An 18446-nucleotide genomic window follows, 5' to 3' on the forward strand; every position below is an offset into this window, starting at 1 on the left:
AGCAAATGGAAGAATTTTATTATTTATCTTATTATTTACAGGCAGTAACCACTGAAAAAAGATTAAAGTGGATTTTAGTCTTAGGTTTTATATCCTGTGAAGACCAAATCTTTGATAAAGACAAAAAGCCGACTCGATATAGCCAAGTCCCTCCTATCATCTAACTGTTCGCTCGGCTGTAAGCTTAAAACCGACCTCAGACTAGAGATTGAAAATAAGTTCTCTCGTATCGCACACGCCGATAGTTCTCTCCAGTTTCATAATATCGATAAATATCGATTTCCAAATATGGCTTCCTATCGGAGTATATATACCAAGCACTTTGAATATATATGCATACACTCATTAATTGCTCAACATTTGGACATATGGACAGCAACAATAAGTGAGGGGGGCTAACGCTCAATGGGCTATCATATGACAAAGCTCACATTGAGATTGCCAAACATTGGATTCCTTTCGCGTAGTGTCCCATTCCGTTTTGATTCGGTTCGGCCCGCTGCCGGCCTTGGGTAATATAATCGCCAAAATCCGACACCACAACAAACAGACAAAAAAAATATATTTTATTTCAATAATTTCATTGTGATGTCTGATGCTTGATGTGCCTCATGTCGGATGTCGGATGGCTGATGGCTGATGGTCACTGATTGGCCAGCTGCGATTGGGTTTCATCTTGGTCTTTGGCTGTCGTAGATGACGTAGTTGCAGACGTAAGCATAGCTCATGGGCTCTGTCAATATTGGCACAACACTTTGTTTACTCGCTCACAAAAAATTGAAGAAGAAAAAACACACACACACGCACACTAACTCACACACATACACATGCACACACAGAAACGGAACCATAGAAAAAAATATGTTAAATCGACAACATATTGAATTTAGATTTAGTATCGCTGTGGTGCAGGATGATAGGGCATTGGGTTAGGCCGGGATAGGGTGGGTTCGGTTAGTCGCTGTTACTGTGGCCTTGTCAAGGAAAATGTAAACACAAGGCACTGGCTGCGAGGAAGCGCAAAATCGTGCTACCGTAGGTTCGTTGACATCTGCTCCAAAAATGAAAAGATAACAAATGAGAGACGCCTCAACCTTGGCCCGTCACACGGCACCGCATCCTGCGCCCAGGGTTGCCAACTTATGTAAATGTATTCAGGCGGCGTGAGGCAATTACGGGCACAACAATAATCACAGAGCATCCGAAGGCAGTCGGTAATGCAGCGTGCTAATACGTTCTGGGAGCGAGAGCCAATAATGAAAAGAAAGCAGCTAGAAAAAAAAAAGAAAGCGGTGCAGGTTTTCCCTTCGATGCCCCACAAGAAACGACCCCAAAAAAAATGCTGCAAACAGCACACGGCAAACACAGCAGCCATTGAATTATTGTGCAAACAATGAAAGGATTCCAAGCAATGCCAGTCATTCCTCTGCCGCTGCTGCTCCCCCTCCACCTTTCCCTGCTCCAACTTCAAATTCAGCTGCTGTTATTGGCTGGCAGCTGCCTGTGGTCTGTTCGTGCAACAGGCTATCTACTGCTCCCGCCTGTAGTCCCGAGCCATCAGGCGCCTGCGGTCGAGAGAATGTGGGAGACTGCTGAGCTCGCTCCCACTGTGGACTCGGAAGCATGTGATATTGTTTTACCTAGCTCTATGGGGACGGGACTATGTAATTTAACACTCTAAAGTAGTTAACCAAACACGTTAAAAGTAGCCTGAATGCTCATATTTGAGCGGAAATAGTTGAAGAAGCTTAAAGCAAATATTTAAGAAACTTGAGAAATCTGTGGGAAGTTTGCAAAGGTTATGCAAGTTTTCCAAACTAGCCACAGAAATGTTGAGAGTATGCTGAAATAGTTGTACTTTAGGTGAAATACCCTTACAAAGGTTAAATATGTAAGATAATGTGAAGTAAGGGCCCAACCATTGCATTAAATATATTTGGTAGCTGACAAGCAAAAGGGCAAAAGTAAATAACATAGTGAAACATTCAATTGGTACTTATAGATTATCTATGAGATTTCCGGTCTAGAGTTGTGGTTAACAAGATTCACGAACCGAATGTCAAGGCATAAAGTCAGCTCGTAAACCGAACTACATGCACTTTATTTTTGGTATGCAGTCGTGATGCTGGCCGTCTGAGAATTAGGTTTGTGCCAGGACTTTCATGCCTTCATTTAAGATGACTGTAGAATAAGAAATGAGTATTTAATTAAAGTCAAATTTGTGTGTCATTAGGAAGCAGCTTAACATAAATGACTTCTTGGGTATTTTGCTACGGTATTTAAACGTCTTGAGTTACCGCATTGTTTGTCAGTGAACATATGTATGTACATACTTAGATTACTGATATTATTGACTCGAATGCTGACTAACTAAGTTGCTGAACCCTTTAGCTTGAGTGTTTGCACAGGGTCTTGAATCTGAATGCAATTGGCAGGGAGCAGGGAAACAGCTTAACTGGAATTTAGATTATTCAAATGCAGACGCTATTCGATTTAATTTGCCTTCATTTGCGACTGCTGCTCTAATTTGTGTGTTGTAATATGTTATTTATGTTGTCGGCATAGAACAATAGAAATTGAAAATGGAACATACTACACATGCATACATACAATCTACTAAATATAGAATATATATTTGCCATCAGTTGCGCTCAAAACTGTTGACTAATGTCTGCAATTAATTAAGCCTGCATGGGAGCATACACACCTGCCCGTCCGATACAGCTGGGCGCAATTAGGACACCTGCCGCGTGGCAGGGGTGCGTGTTGAGGCTCTGCCAACTAGCGCTGCAAAACGAACCGTTTATAATTCATAATTGTTGTGCACGCATATAATTAACACATCATTAGACAATTTATATCTGCATGTGTGTTTGTGTGTGTATGTGAAGGAGTGTTTATGTTATATTTTAATAATTCTTGAAACTCACTTAACCGAATAACATATATATTGAGACATAAGAATGCGCCAGCACTCATCCAACTGCTGTGCCTTATAATTAATTATCACGCCGTTGATATTGCCAGAATAACACGCATACGCACTGTTTGCCCAAATTACATTTATGTGCATTTTATTTTTATGTTGCGCATATTTAATTGCTTCGCAAATTGATCAGGTTAAAAATTGAATCAATCAATTAGCCCAGAATCGCATAATACTATCGCAGCAATCTTTGCTGGGCTATCTGTTACCTCAGGTAGTTGTCAAAGTTCTTCGTGGAGTTCAATTTGCAATGAATTCCTTTAAAGCTTTTCACAAGAGGCCCAAGGCATTTAATTCCAATTTTTGTATTCGCAAAAATGATTTTTGGGCTAAACACTTTCGTTTTGGCTTGAATATGAAGGGCCTGAAGATGTTTTTATTTAAAAGAAAAATTTTTTTATTTGTATACTTTTAAAATGTGTGATTGATATACAAAGCCTGGGCGGAGCTTCGGCAGCTTAGAGCACAAAATAAATGTAAAAACTGAATTTAGAGAATTTATGATGAACTTTTGAGTGGCACATAAATTCGTTTAAAAGTCGGCCAAGATGTACATATATGAACATATGTAGACATCTGGAATGCGGTACAGGCTTTAAAGAGCAGCATTCGCAAGTGTTGGACTCTGGTTACCTTACTGCTAGGCTATCATATATCATATCATATTTCGTATCAAGAGCATATAAAACATATTTTTTCATTTATAATTCCAATAAAAATATATGTGCATATTCACAGGCACAAACACACCCTATGCGGTGGCTTTTTGTTGTGTTACATGCATTTGCATAACTTTATGATACCCTCTTGGCTCGGTTTTATTGGGTATAGAGGCATAAAAATGCCACAAACAGCCAGGCAAAATATGCCATTGTAATTGGTGACTGCGGCTTGGTTTATGAGCTCTGCTCCTGTCGTTCTTGTTGTTGCCCACTGGGCATCCATCAATTTTATTTAATCAGTTATATAATCAAATTTACTGATTATGCAAACATGTATATATGCATATGGATATGTATATAAATATGTAAACGCGTTCTTACCTTATGGCTGAGCATATTTATATAGATATGTGTGCATTCATCATATATCATATCTTTCGTTTATTGATATGCGCATTTTTTGCTGCCACTGTCGGTCTGTCTGTCATTCTGACTGGCACACGCCCATAAAACGCCCACAATAAGGATGGGCACGCACACAAATCATATCAAATAAAGTGCTAGCTTGTTGTGCTGCTTCTTCTTCTTCTTTCCTTTTTTATTTTGGGAACTTGTGATACCCTGTAGCGAGGGTTATAAAAAGCATACCATAAAATATTGAATTGCAGCTGCGGCGTAGATTACAGGGTATTACGAACATGATAAATAAATTAGATAGCTGCCAACTCAACTCATGTTGCCTTGTGCCTGTTGTAATTAATGTTGTTGTTGCTGTAGATGTTATTGCATATGTTTTTCGGACCCTTTTATCAGCCACTTTATCTACAACAGTTGTTTCGTCACCTAAAATTCCCTCTGAATTTGGTCATTCGATTTTGTTTTTGCCTTTCCTTTTCCGATTTTTCTCTCAGTGGGCCATTTTATGTTTGATTATTGTGTTTTTTGGGGCTTTTTGTTTTTTTTTTTTTGTCACAAGGATTACTGAAATGTCTTAGCAACGAGAAAACTCTTTCATGAAAACAATAAAGATGCTACCAATATGCAATATACCCCCTGCCCACGGTTAGATTTCCCAGCTCTCGAATTGAGCGCATTGGGACTTCGAGATTGTTTATCCATGCAATAAAGCATCTAAACGTAAATACTAATTGAATTGATGGGTTTAATGTGAATTAATTGTCATTGCTTATTGTTTATTATACCCACTCGCAGCTTATGGCAGCTGGCGAGTGCCTCAGTTGAGCAAATCCAGACTGCAGCTGACTCCATCCTTCCTTTTGACAGAGTCTGCTGGGAGAGACATGACTTGATGGCTGGTCAACAGCTTTGATTTATTGATGATGTGTCCTGCTTATGGGAGTGTGATTTATGCATTGCGCCACTTCTTTAGTCATCAATTCAGTATTTATACGTTGAAGCAATTGGCTTATGACTTGACTGATTTGTATGCGAGGCGAGAATGCAAAATGTGATCTTAATTAATTTTGCAGCCTGAGACGAGAGCATATGAGTATTGAGAAACAAATACGGCTAAGCTGCATTATGTAAATAATTTGATTTAGATTGATATTCTGCATTTTCCCAACTACGCTCGTTACAGCTTAGAGTGTTTCGTTATGTTAGACAAAAGGATACGCAAATTGTTCATAGTTGACTTATTTAACACAACAGACTTTGCTATCAGTCGCTTTTTCTATTTCTTATTATGGTACTCGACTTGTTAAAAGTCTCGATATGCTTGATGCTTTTCACCAAGCCTTCTTTCGCCTGATAGCCTTCGGAGAGTTAAGGCTACAGCAAAGCCAATGACAGTATACAATAAGCGATAAGTAGTAAACAATAAGCCATAAACAATACACAAGACTGTGACAATAACTGGCTGTGTGCAAGGCTCTTGCCAGGTCGGCGCACATGGTGTATGTCTAACATTTGTAGCATGGCTCGCTGAATGTTTTAGTGGCTGTGTACGTCGACAGCTTAAATGAATAACAAAAGCCACTAGCCAGAGAGCAGTGCACCCACACGAACAAGCGAGCACACACACTCACGCACACACACAGCTGGCGCACATTACGTATACGCCATGCGGCCGTTTAGCCGCTTTGTTGCTTTGCCGCTTTGTCGCGTTGATGCCGCGTCGCGTAATGAATACTCATTAAAAAAAAATACAGGTTGTGGCAAGTGGTTAGCAGGCTGCATATCTTGGCCGCGTATCCTGGGCCGCTTATGCTAAACACAACTTATATAAGTTTTTATCTTGCGTTCACTGGCTGACCTTGTGGCTGGCTGTTTGTCATCACCGCTGCGTATACGTAATGTGCGAACTTTCACTGATTTTATGAGCTGCGTACACAGGTGTCTGTCACTTTTATGACCCAGCCGGGCACCCACTCCACCTGACCGGACCCAAAAACTATGCTGTTATGTGTTAATGCTTCAGTTGTAGTTATCGCAGCATTTAATGTGCGCCACATTCTGTGCCCTGTTGCACTTTGCTTGGGCATTTTAACTTGTTTTGATAAAGTTGCGTTCGTTTAGCTACGCCAGCAGCTGGGTGTTGTCACGGGGTAGGGGTCTCCAACTTGTCTGCCTTTTTTATCAAAGTTATTAAGTTTCCGCATAAAACTAAGCTGTTTGTCTGTGTGTGTGGTCAATAAAACATAAAAACTTTGGCCAGCAACTTGTCGACTGGCCAGCCGCAGCTTGATTAAGACTTAGTTCCAGCTACTGTGTTAATTATGTTCCATAATGATAATATAGATGCTGCGCAAATTATGTCATTCTTATGCCCGCCTTGTTCTGCTGTATTCACGTAAAATTAAGTAAATAACATTTAAATTTTAATGGCCAAACTGATACAATGAAAAAACATTTGATTTGACGATGAACAACAACAGCAACAACAACAACACGCATCAAAAACGAATGTTGCCAAGGCATTGGGGGCTCATTAAAATACTAAAAACAACAAGGAAGAGCAACAACAGTAAACGCAAACAAGTAAGAGGTTCTAGTCGGGAGCTCCCGAGTAGGGGATACCCAGAACCCTGTATATATATATATATATATATATATATATATATATATATATATATATATATATATATATGTATATATATATTCTATTTTGGAAGCTATATGTCAAGTTTGGTGACTCTAGCTCTTATTATTTACCAAAATTGCCCAAAAAACAGGATATCGATATAGACTTTTATCGATTGCTTGGAAACGGAGTAAGTTATCGATTATCGGAAACAAACTCGGTCTGCGCGGGAACTAGGAGCATCTACATCTTAAAATCTCTAGCTCTTATAGGCTCTGAGATCGTTGCGGTCATACATACGGACGGACGGACGGACGGACAGACAGACGGACATGGCTAGATCGACTCGGCTTTTGATGCTGATCAAGAATATTTATACTTTATGGGGTCGGAGAAGCTTACTTCTGCCTGTTACACACATTTGGATTTTGCACAAATACAATATACCCTTATACCCATTTTTAATGGGTTTAGGGTATAAAAAGTAAAGTACCAAAAAGAAAAAGACGTTGGAAATTTACAGCAGTGCGGTAACATTTGAGTGGCTGCCCAGAAGGCAAGTAATGAGTATTGCGAATATTATAGCCGAACAAACATCAAAAAAGACACACACACACACGCACACATACTGATGCAACGCGCACACAGGAATATATTAATTTGTGTGTGTGTAGGCTGGCAAAGTTTTATGAGGCTGGCTTCAATTATTTTTTGTAGTTGCCTGAGCCAGGCCCAACAGTAAAAATGTACCTAACTGCAGCCATTTTCGGCATCTTTTTACTTATTTATTCATTTATTAATTTTGCCTTTAGAGCCACTCCCTAGGCACACACACAGAGAGAAGGCTGGCAGAACTGACAATTAGCCACGCCAATTAGTTGCACCATTATTATTTTCGACAATTATTCGACTTAGGTGAAGAAAAATTAAGGCGCTTATACAAGCATACAGTCTCTTTTACGCCTCCTGCTACAGTCCGTACTGTTCGCACGGCTTTATTGCCATCTGCAGAACATTTTGTATTGGGCATTGTAAAACGTTATGTGCTTGGCTTATTAAAGGCAGCTTCTACTCGCAATTTGCATATGAGCCGCACGCACCGCAGCCCCACAGACACACATTGCGTATATGTAATACACACACACAGACACAATGAAAATTTTTTGCTGTGCCAGCTTCAATTTAGCCCATCTGTCTGTTTGTCTTTTATCCTTGCTTGTCCCTCGCCAGCTTCGCATGTTTATTGTTGTTGCTTTTATTGCAATTGAGCGACATTTGTTGCGTGTAGCTGTCGCTGTCAAAGGTACAACTAGCATTTTGAGGTTTATATCTTGTAGCTTTTGTATGCGTATCGTTATCTAGCTGCAAAACTACAGCAGTAAAGTGGGCAACACTTTTTACCCGATTAGTGCTGCCAAGCATCGATAAATCGCTTCGATAAAATTAAGTTCTGATCTTTATTATTTGCAGTACATAAGAATATGCATATAAGAAAAGTATTAAATTAAGGATATTCAATAGACATTTTTGCGTATTATACTATTATATCAAAATGTTAATAATTGAAATAGCATACTTCAATTAAAATGATTAATTGTATATGTCCAATTCTAAAAACTTTATAACTTAACACAAAAACATCTCTTTTGGAAAATCAAATCAAAGATTTAATATCAGAACACAAAAACAGAGTCAGTTTAACAACCCTCTCTCTCTCTCTCATTCACTTAAAGAATCAAATAGTTAACCATATATATATGGTTATAAATAATGAATTGTTGAGCAAATGGCAAGAAATCGTCGTGCTTCCGAGCGAAATGTTGATCTTTCAGAAAGCCTTAATCATTGTTTTAGCCTTACCATTCTCGGACAAGATCGCACTTCTCATGCACTTCTCATGTCATTAACTTGCATATAAGGTAAATGTTATACAATTTATGCTAAATATAAGGTACGCTGAAGCTTGGAGGAATTGTTATATGACCTATCTTCAAGCAATACTTTTATAATTAGTACAAAAATATTATATAGTATGTTCTTAGCTTATTTAGAGTTTTTAGTCAAAAAGAAGCGTTCTTAAAAATAAGACAAAACGTTAAGCATTCATAACTTCATCTTAAGCTGTCACTCCATATCAAAGGCGCACATTGTAATAAGATTTTAACATAAATCTACTTTATTAAAAAAAAACCTTGCATATTTCTGGATATTCACCCTAAGCACACCGAATTGAAGTGGTTTATAACGTGTATTCGCGTTGGCTACAATGTTGGCCGCTCTGCAATGCAAATGCTATTGCCATTCCGATTCTTTCTTTGCATTCATTAAGCATTGTTTAAAGCAGACTGCCTGTCCTTAATGCCTAACTTATTGCCTGCCTGTGCTGAGCACAGACTAAGCTTTGCACCCCGCGAAATGACAACATACATTACGTATACGCAATGCTGCTGCGCTGCAGGTACTCGTGCATTTTGTTAACTATGATCTTACATTCTCGCATTTTTGTGTGTTTTGTGCTGTTGCTGGCTCTTATGTCAATTGCCACAAGCATTATGTATACAAGTACGATTCCTGGTTAAAAAAAAAAAAATTTATAGAAGTGGCAACACGCGCGGTCTAAGCCCAACGGTCAGTGGCTAGCAGAAGCATCAGCAACGGCTGCGAGCAACAAGCATATATGTATTTAAATATGAAAACTCTTTATAAAATGATTATTTGTTATTACCCTGCAAACAAAAGGGACCCGAGCAGACGCTACGACCTGTGATTTGCATTGGAGAGCCGTCACATCTCGAAGTTGACTTCACTTGTGTTCAAGTCGTGCCATAAAAATTAATGAACTTCAAGAACCACAGCCAGAGCCACCCGCAATCACAATCACTGTGACTGGCACTGGTTGCCAGTGGGCGAGTGACTGAAACATTTTAGCTGCTACATAAGCCAGATGAGCACTGGAATTACGCTAATACAAGTGGCCGACTTGGGCCAGCAGCAACAACAATAAAACATTCACATTCACCGCACTCCGGGCGGGCAACCTAAGCACTGAAGCACCGAAGCACCCAGGCACCCGGAGACATGAAAAACAATTGAGAGGAAACACTTGGGGCAAACGAAGTGCAGCTAAATCCAAGCAAAGTTCCTGCAACGGAAGTAAACGCAAACCAGCTGAAAAATTACGCACAACTTTGAGTGGAAGCGCTGTTAAATGAGCGTGTGGCCAGCAGCAACTGCAACAAGCACAGTACCAGCAACAACAAGAAAAACAAAATATAAGTGTGTCTGCAGTGCAGCTGCAACTGTTAGTTGTAAATTGTAAGCTGTGTGCCACTTAAGTGGCAGCAAAAAGCAATTCAAACTGATTGGCACAGATAGGGCCAAGAACGAAACATTTTTCCGCTTGCTGAATAAATACGCGAGCAATGCCTTTAATGTAGGTTCTCGCTTGTATACCCTACATTTATATTTTACTTTGAATAAAAAAAACCAAGCTGAGTCAATCTAGCGAAAGAACGGAATTCCCATTGGCATTCTATTCAGTTTCTGGACAGGGCAAAATCTGTTGATATGAGAATTGTTGGGTAATTTCGGGACATCCATTATGAGACACCTGCAGGAGGTTGTTTAATTTCGTTCACAAACTCCATTGGGTAGTAAACATGTGCGAAGCTATAAAATTAATATATTTGTATACAGCAGCCATATTCCATTGCATTCAAGTGTAAGTCTGTCAGGTTATTTTGCATGCAGGGTATTTTGATGTAGATCAAGTAGGTCGAACTTGTATTTACAGTATCCATTGTATGTCAGGCTGAAACAATTGAGCTTCTGAAAATCAATTGAATTGTATACAGATGAGGCACAACAACAGCGCGCCGTCAATTCTGCACAATTTCTTTTGCTTCGATACCATTTTCCCTTCATCCAACACGAGCTGCCATCAAGTGCGAGTAAACAAATTCTAGTTAAATTGAACAGCATAAAAATATGTAAATTTTTTGGTTTTTCTAACAGTGGCATAAAACGTCTATATGTAAAGAGAGGCACGCACACACACAGAGAGAAGACACCAAATGAAGCCGGGAAGCAAGTGGTGCGTAAATCTGATGACGCGACACGTTGACAATCGACAACAGATACAACAACAATATCGACAGCAACAACAGCCTTGGGCTGTTATTAAACTGTGCGTCAGCGATGCGTAGAAAAAAAGAGGCACCTTTGCATGTTTAATAATAATCACACACACACACACACACACAAAAACACACACAAACTCAAATGTAGGCTGGCATATGCTCGCACACTTAATTAAAAACTACTTGTAGGTTTGACACATTAGTTTATTTAAATTGCTTTCAGCTAAGCAAAGTCCCTTATTTATTACAATTTTACAAATGCATCACTTTAACAGTCAGTCAAAGCTAGCAGGCTTTTTAACTTATAGTTAAGCAGAAGTGTGTTCTTATTTTTAAAGGTCATGCCTCGACAGTCACTTTAACTTGTAGTTAGGCGAAAGTTAGTTGTTCTTATTATTTAATAGTCATTTAGCGACAGTCAGTGAAAGCTAGAAGACTTTTTAATTTGTACTCAAGCGGATATTAGTTGTTCTTATTATTTAACATTAATTTATCGACAGTCAGTCAAAGCTAGCAGACAATTTGACTTGTAGTAAGGCGAAAGTTAGCTGTTCTTATTATTTAACAGTCAATTAGCAGTCAGTCAAAGCAAAAAGCAAATTAACATGTAGTTAAGCGGAATCTTATTTTACTTAATATTTTATGACAACAATTAGTAAGTGGGCTGCTCAGCTAGCAGTTGAATATGTGTCAAATATTTTAAATTATTTTAATTTTTAAATAATTGGCTAATTCACTTTATGCTTCAGCTTATAAAAGGAAGAGTTTATATTCATAAAACTAATTCGATTTTCAAGTCACGCCAACAAAATTCAGAAGCTACAAGCTTTGCTATGTTTTGAATCTATATATGAGTACAATCTTGTCAACATCGCATTATTTTTCATATCGTTCCTATAGCAATTATTAAACAATATTAAAACATAGACATTAAATGGTCGGTTATATATATAGACATAACCATATACTAATACAATTTGTATATTGAAGTCTGATAAAATAGTTAACAGTGCTAAAACTATGAATACGAATGAGTAGTTACATAAAAGTACCCAGTATATAAAACTTAAATATATGTGTTGTCTAACTGACCCAGTTTATTTGGGCAATTAAGCAACGAGGATCCGGGTTCAAAGGCCAGGCTAGTGGACTTACATAAAGTTACGTGACTTAACAAGATACAAAGTTAGTTCTTAACTTTGTCTGCATGATGTCGGAGATTATCGAAGCTTACCAAAGAGTGAGATAAAGATAGAAACAGAAAGAGAGAGAGAGAGAGAGAGAGAGAGCGAGAGCGAGAGAGAGATAAATAACAAGTGAGAGACTTCCGTGTCACCTACAGGCTCCAATGAGCTTAATTTATAGTATCCGATACATTCATCTTCTTGGTTAGTTTGCCACATTGAGTCGAAATGCGACAGCGCCCTTCTTTTAGGCCAATGCGTCATGTTGTTGTATGCTCCAAGGCGATATGTTTGTATCATATGTATATATATAAGCATGCATATATGTATGGATTGCTAGCTGGTGCGGCCCGCCCACTGGACAAGCAGATGCTAACTGGGGCACGCCCAACAACTTAATCAAAGGCAGGGCCGCTGTCGAAAACAAGAGAGTGAACAATAAGAGTAGAAGTAATACAAATACCGATGCGACCGTGACAGTTAACACCTTTGGGAAAGGGGCAAGGGGTTTGGCTACAGGGTCAGGCATGGCATTGGGGTCGCAGCTAAAGCCTACGCCTCACTGCCCGCAGCCCACTGTCTGTTGTCTCCCGCCCCCTGCCCACTTGGCATCTCATTTATCAAGTGGCAAACAAACAAACGCGCGCCCATTGTTATTATTGGCATTATTGCAAAATAAACGATGGCTCAGAGACGGAGACGTTACGCTGGCGCACAGATACAAATTGCTCTATTCAAAAATATGTTGTTGTGTAATTTAGCCTGTCACATTTACCACGCCCCAAACATGCCACATATCAGACCGGCATTCACCTATGACATTGTATATGGATGATTGCGTGACCAAAAAGCCTTTCACAGTGCCAAAATGAATACATTGATTGTTATGGCCGCTATACAAATAAATTATCAAGCAAGGATACATTTCACCCACACCCACACACTCACACACACACAAGCACACACCCGCACAATCAAGCTGCAGATAAAAAAATTATAATTTTAGAGGGCTAACGTAGTCCTGTTGTCAGTAATATCGCGTCTTTATCGCTTTTCAATCTTCGAAAGGATACAAATAGTAATCTGGCCAAAGCATAAGATAAATTTGCAGAAAATAAATGAGGCTAACTTACCACAAATGTTCAGTAATATCGCGTTTCTATCGCCTTATCATCTTTCAAATTGGCTCGTATGATTCGACACGCATTCGCATTGTCTGAAATAAACATAATAATACAACATTAGACATATAATTTATACTTTCCTATATTGCTCAAATATTTTCCAAAATATTGCAATAATATATTTCTGAGAATAGATTTCCTTGAGATTGATATAGACAATTTTCTTTTTAATAAAAATAAATTAAGTGTTTTATTTTGAACAGATTTTGACAGTTCCTTTATTTCTTTATTTATTTGATTTTATGTTTTTTTCTCCTGTTTGTTTCTTTCTGGACGCATAAAACATTAAGCATATGCACCGTTGCCTTTGCCTTTGCATCAATTGAGACATTCAACAAAGGGCCGACGCTGCCATTTACCTTTTTTGGGTGTGCGTGTGTGAAATGAATGTATAACATGCTCTGCCCCAACAAGCACTGAGCACAGTGGACTAAGTTGCATTTTACAATGTGTATCTTCACAGCATTTTGTCGCAAATGCTGCTGACAATTTTGTTAGCTATTCTGAAGACACGGAAAATTCAAGTGTTATATTACTTTATACATACGCCATGTGCACTTTTCTTACGTTTTCAGACCACTATGCAATGATTTTGCTTTTCAAAAAGGTTTCGTGCGTTTTAGTGCCCAATTTTCTTTGTGCTGCATATGCAGATGTGTGTGTGTGTGTGTGCTTAAAACACTGACCAACTAAAGGGTCGCACTCCTCCTTCCTCCTCTCATACACTCATTCACATACTTGCACCATTTTTGTTTTATTTCATTTTTTTTTTTTGTTTTTATATATATATTTCTTTTGTTGGTCAATTTCTTTGCTGCTCGTTCAACGCTCATTTAGACATCGTTTTGTCATTTTGCTACAGCACTGACCCCTAACCCCCGCCCCCACCAAGCAGCTACCCAGTCTGGGCTAAGGGGGGAGCTAAGTGCTGGACGTGTGGACGTTAAATGTCAAACCCTTTTCAAAAATAGTCAGACACGCCAACGAAATTTTTTCGACCAGACTCCCTGCTAGAGTAAGCAGCACGCATCGTAAATTTTCGGCTCGTTTTTGCCGCAATTTACATACACACTGAGCGCGTGTGCGTGTGTGTGTGTGTGTGGTGTTTGTGTGTTCGTGTGATGCATTTGTAATGTTGCGTGTGCCACATAGGCAGATAAATGAAATTGTATTATTAACACGTTTGAAATGCCAGGCAATGTTTGGTCAAACGTTGCTAATACGAGCAGGTCAGAAGATGCAGGACGATTTCCATAGACATTTCAGACAGCCCCTACTAGCCAGACACCCCTGTTCCTGCTCCTGCCTCTGCCCCTGCACCCGCATGTGTCCAAGTGTATGTGCGCGTGCTGGCGCCTAATATCCTTTCATTGAAATTGTTTACTTGTCAGCCTCGTCTGTCTGTTTACCCAACTGCTCCATCAAATCGCAGCGTCTGCATATTAATCTTCAGCGCACACAGATTTGAGTAGCCCCTGGACAGCCCCTGGAAAAAGACTGGATATGTTGTCACCCTGGCCAAGTTACTTGTCCTCTGTCCTCCGTCCATCTGCCTGCCTGTCGGCCTGTCCGCCTGCCTGTCTGTCTGTTGTGCTGTCTAGCTGCCAGCCTCAATATAATGCAGCGACCTCTTGTCCAGTCTACGGTTGAGAGAGTGCAATTACTTCATGTTAAGGCATAGCATATCAAAGCAAGAGACCGGAGGGACACGCAATGCTGATATTACTACGCCCACCATTTTCAATGAAATTGCAAATTCTTTATCAAATTAAGTGGCTTCCTTTGCAGCCGTCAAATCTGAGCGAACATTTTGAGTTCAAGCACAAAATGTGAGCGCCCGATAGAAGTCAGTTGAGCTGCTCGACTTTAAACAGATGCCTCAAAAAAATTAATAAATCAATCAATAATAATAACAATAATAATAATAACAATAATAATAATAATAATAATAATAATAATAATAATAATAATAATAATAATAATAATAATAATAATAATAATAATAATAATAATAATATTAATAATAATAATAATAATAATAATAATAATAATAACAATAACAATAATAATAAAAACTAATAGTAATAATGTTGACAATATTGATCAAATAATTAATAATATCTTTAATAATAAGACGAAAATAATAATAGTATTAATATTAATAAGGCCAATATTATTATTAATCAAATAAAAATAGAAATAGACAACACGAAGCGCATCTCAAGCTAAAAGCAAACAAAATCTTAATTAGTTCACTTGAATGACGACAATCAGGACAAAGACTTGGCATTTATTGGTTTTGTTTTTCAAGTGTTTACACTTTGTCTGCAGTCGGCTAACTTTTCTAAATACCTACATACGTCTACGTATATACTTATATATAATAGCATATATATTTATGCCTGTCCAACAATTTTAGCTTGGGGCAGAAACTACGTCAATTTGCTAATTAAAGAAAGAACAATATGTATAATAAATGCAAAGAGAATTACAGAGTGTGGTAATGTGTGTTCGGTTTAACCTCATAACTTATCATTTAACTGTAAGATTTTGCACGCATTTTCCGTCAAAACACATTTTAAATCAACACAACTGGAGTGCCACGTTTCGAATTATATTTAAAATAAATATTTGAGAATGAGTTTGAGGTCAAGCTGCTTGAATTTCAATATCTGCTTGAGGATTCCATGGTTTAATTTAACTGATCAGACTGAATTTTAGGTCTGTATAATTTCAAATACTACATTTTTTCGAATTCATTATGCCCTTTTGAATACTGTTCACATACAGGGTATAAAATGAAAAGGTACAATCCAGAAAATCAATCACGCGATTGCATGACATAAAAAGACAAAGACGAAATCAAGGTTAAAGTCTTTCAATCTACTGAGTAGCCTATAGTTATTCGTAAAGCTGAATTGTTATTTGTGTGGGTGGGCAGGCAAAAACTCTGATATAGTTGCAGCTGCTCCTGCTGAGGTTGTCCGGACAACACAAAGGAACAGGCAACAGGCATCAGGCCAAAGTCAGTGCATTGCACTCCCGAAGGGCCCGATTCGGGCAAGTACAAGGTATTATCAGGCTCAGAGCTTAGAGCTTGGGTGTTGTGTACTTTTAGGTTTTATTGTTTGACCGTTTTTTGTTGCATGTTTACTCGAATGTCCTTGCATTGACCCTCATTTGCGAAAGGGTCTCGCATATTTATGTATGTGCGGTGCTCGGCCAAAGCTTTTGGCAATTAGCAACGGCTACCGTCCCCCCAAAACTGTTGACCTTACTTCAAATTTAATGAGTCGCGTCGCGAGCTGAAACCGAAACTGAGCCGCGGCTTTTGCAATTTTTTTGAGCTCAACATTTTAGACAGCATGTACCCGAAAACAAATTAGAAATCGACCCCCGAGCCACCGAACGCCCGGCCGCTATCACAAGCCCATTGCTCAAAGTACTCAGCACATTACTCATCGTCAGCGGGGCTGTTGATCAACGCGAGCTCAGAGCCTGCAAGTGACAAAATTATGCAAAAAAAAAAAGAATAAAATAAAATAAAAAAAATAACAGCAAAAATTAAATGTTTAGCTGGGCTGCTGACCCCGAAGGTCGTTGCTGGCCCGGCTTTGTGCCATGTACGCATCGATTTGATTAAATGCCACTCCTTATCAGCCGCCAGCCAGCCATCCAATCGGGCGTATGCATGATAAACGAGTTGAGAACTGAAAGCTGAAGGCTGACAGCCTGTTCCTGGCCCTGCACAAATCAATAATAATATAGCCCAAATAAATTACTAATTACACTTTAAACTCAATTATAGCTACCTACCCGAAAATAACAAAGTTTACGTATTTTTAGCTTACATCAAAAAGCACTCGAGTATCCGGCAAGAAACAGGACAAGTACTTGTATAAACGTTAGTGTCATCATAAAATTAGAACTTGAAAACAAATCAAAGTGAAAACCTAAAGTTTTATCTAATTCTTGAGATTTATGCACCCATATACTCAAAGACATTGCAAACACACAACAATCTACCAAGCCCTGTTTGGAACTTGGGTCGTAAACCAAAATATTTGTGTTCCCATTTGACAATATTATATTCATTACGCAGCCACTTGAGAGTACCTCAATATCGATTCGAGTGCACTTGCGGGCTATACTCGGGGTTAATTTAGGGCGTGGCGGGTGTATAAGAAATTCAGTTAAATGAAATATGGCAAGAAATTCAATTGCAACATTTGCGTGGTAGATAAAAGGGAATGAAAGCAAAGCGAGGCACCAAATATTAAGAATCTTTAGCTGCACTTAGATTATACAGCTGTTGTTGTTGTTGTTCTTGTTGTTGTATAAGGCTATTGTTGTTATTGCTGCTGCTCCTTGCTGGCCAATCGTAAATTGTGAGCTCGTATCTTGATTGGCATTTTGAAATGCCACTTGGCTAGCCTTTCAACAGCAGCGACAGATGTGGGCGTTCATTTTTAGGTTGAGGGCGACAACAACGACAACAACAGCAACAACAGGAGCAACAACAACAACAACAAGAACAGTAACAACAACATCGACAACAACAGTGACAACAATGAGCAGCACTGGACAATGAACAGCATGACCTTTGCTGCTATTGTTGCTGTTGCTATTGCTGTTGTTGACGAGCGCTGCTTTTTCGATTTTAAAATGCTTAACAAACAAGTGGCAAGTGCTGAAATCACAAATAATAACAACAACAACAACAAGAAAGATCAAAAAATTTATGTAGCACACGCGCCAGTCTTGCCGAGATTTTTGGTGGCCTCTTAATGGGAAATTGGGAATTGATGTGTGCGACTCACTGCAGAGCCCATTAAAAAACTAACTAACTAACTGACAAGCGAAGGGCGGGGCTGTGCTTCGACATGATAATCGAGTTCTTAATTCTTGCGAGGACAACAGAATTAATGGGAATTGCTCGTGTTTATTTGTTGGGTTCAAGGCCGTGGGAATAAACTTGCAAGTCAACTTTACGAGGTGATAATTACAATACGCAGGGCAGATAATCATAAAGTAAAGGAGAGAGAACGACAGAGCAAGAGCGACAGAGAGAGAATCAAAGTGAGTCAGAGAGTTTTGAGCAGCCACAGAATTTGAGAAGAAAATAGAGAGCTGTTAGTTATACTTGATAGGGTCAACTACACCGCTATCACCTAGGCCAGGAACATGAATCGCCTCAGGCATGTAATCAATAGGCTAACAATCGCAAAAGCCTTTCAAGAACACCTGG

The sequence above is a fragment of the Drosophila novamexicana genome, unplaced genomic scaffold, assembly GCF_003285875.2.
Source record: "Drosophila novamexicana strain 15010-1031.04,08,12 unplaced genomic scaffold, DnovRS2.1 tig00000068-arrow-arrow-pilon, whole genome shotgun sequence".
Lineage (NCBI taxonomy): Eukaryota > Metazoa > Arthropoda > Insecta > Diptera > Drosophilidae > Drosophila > Drosophila novamexicana.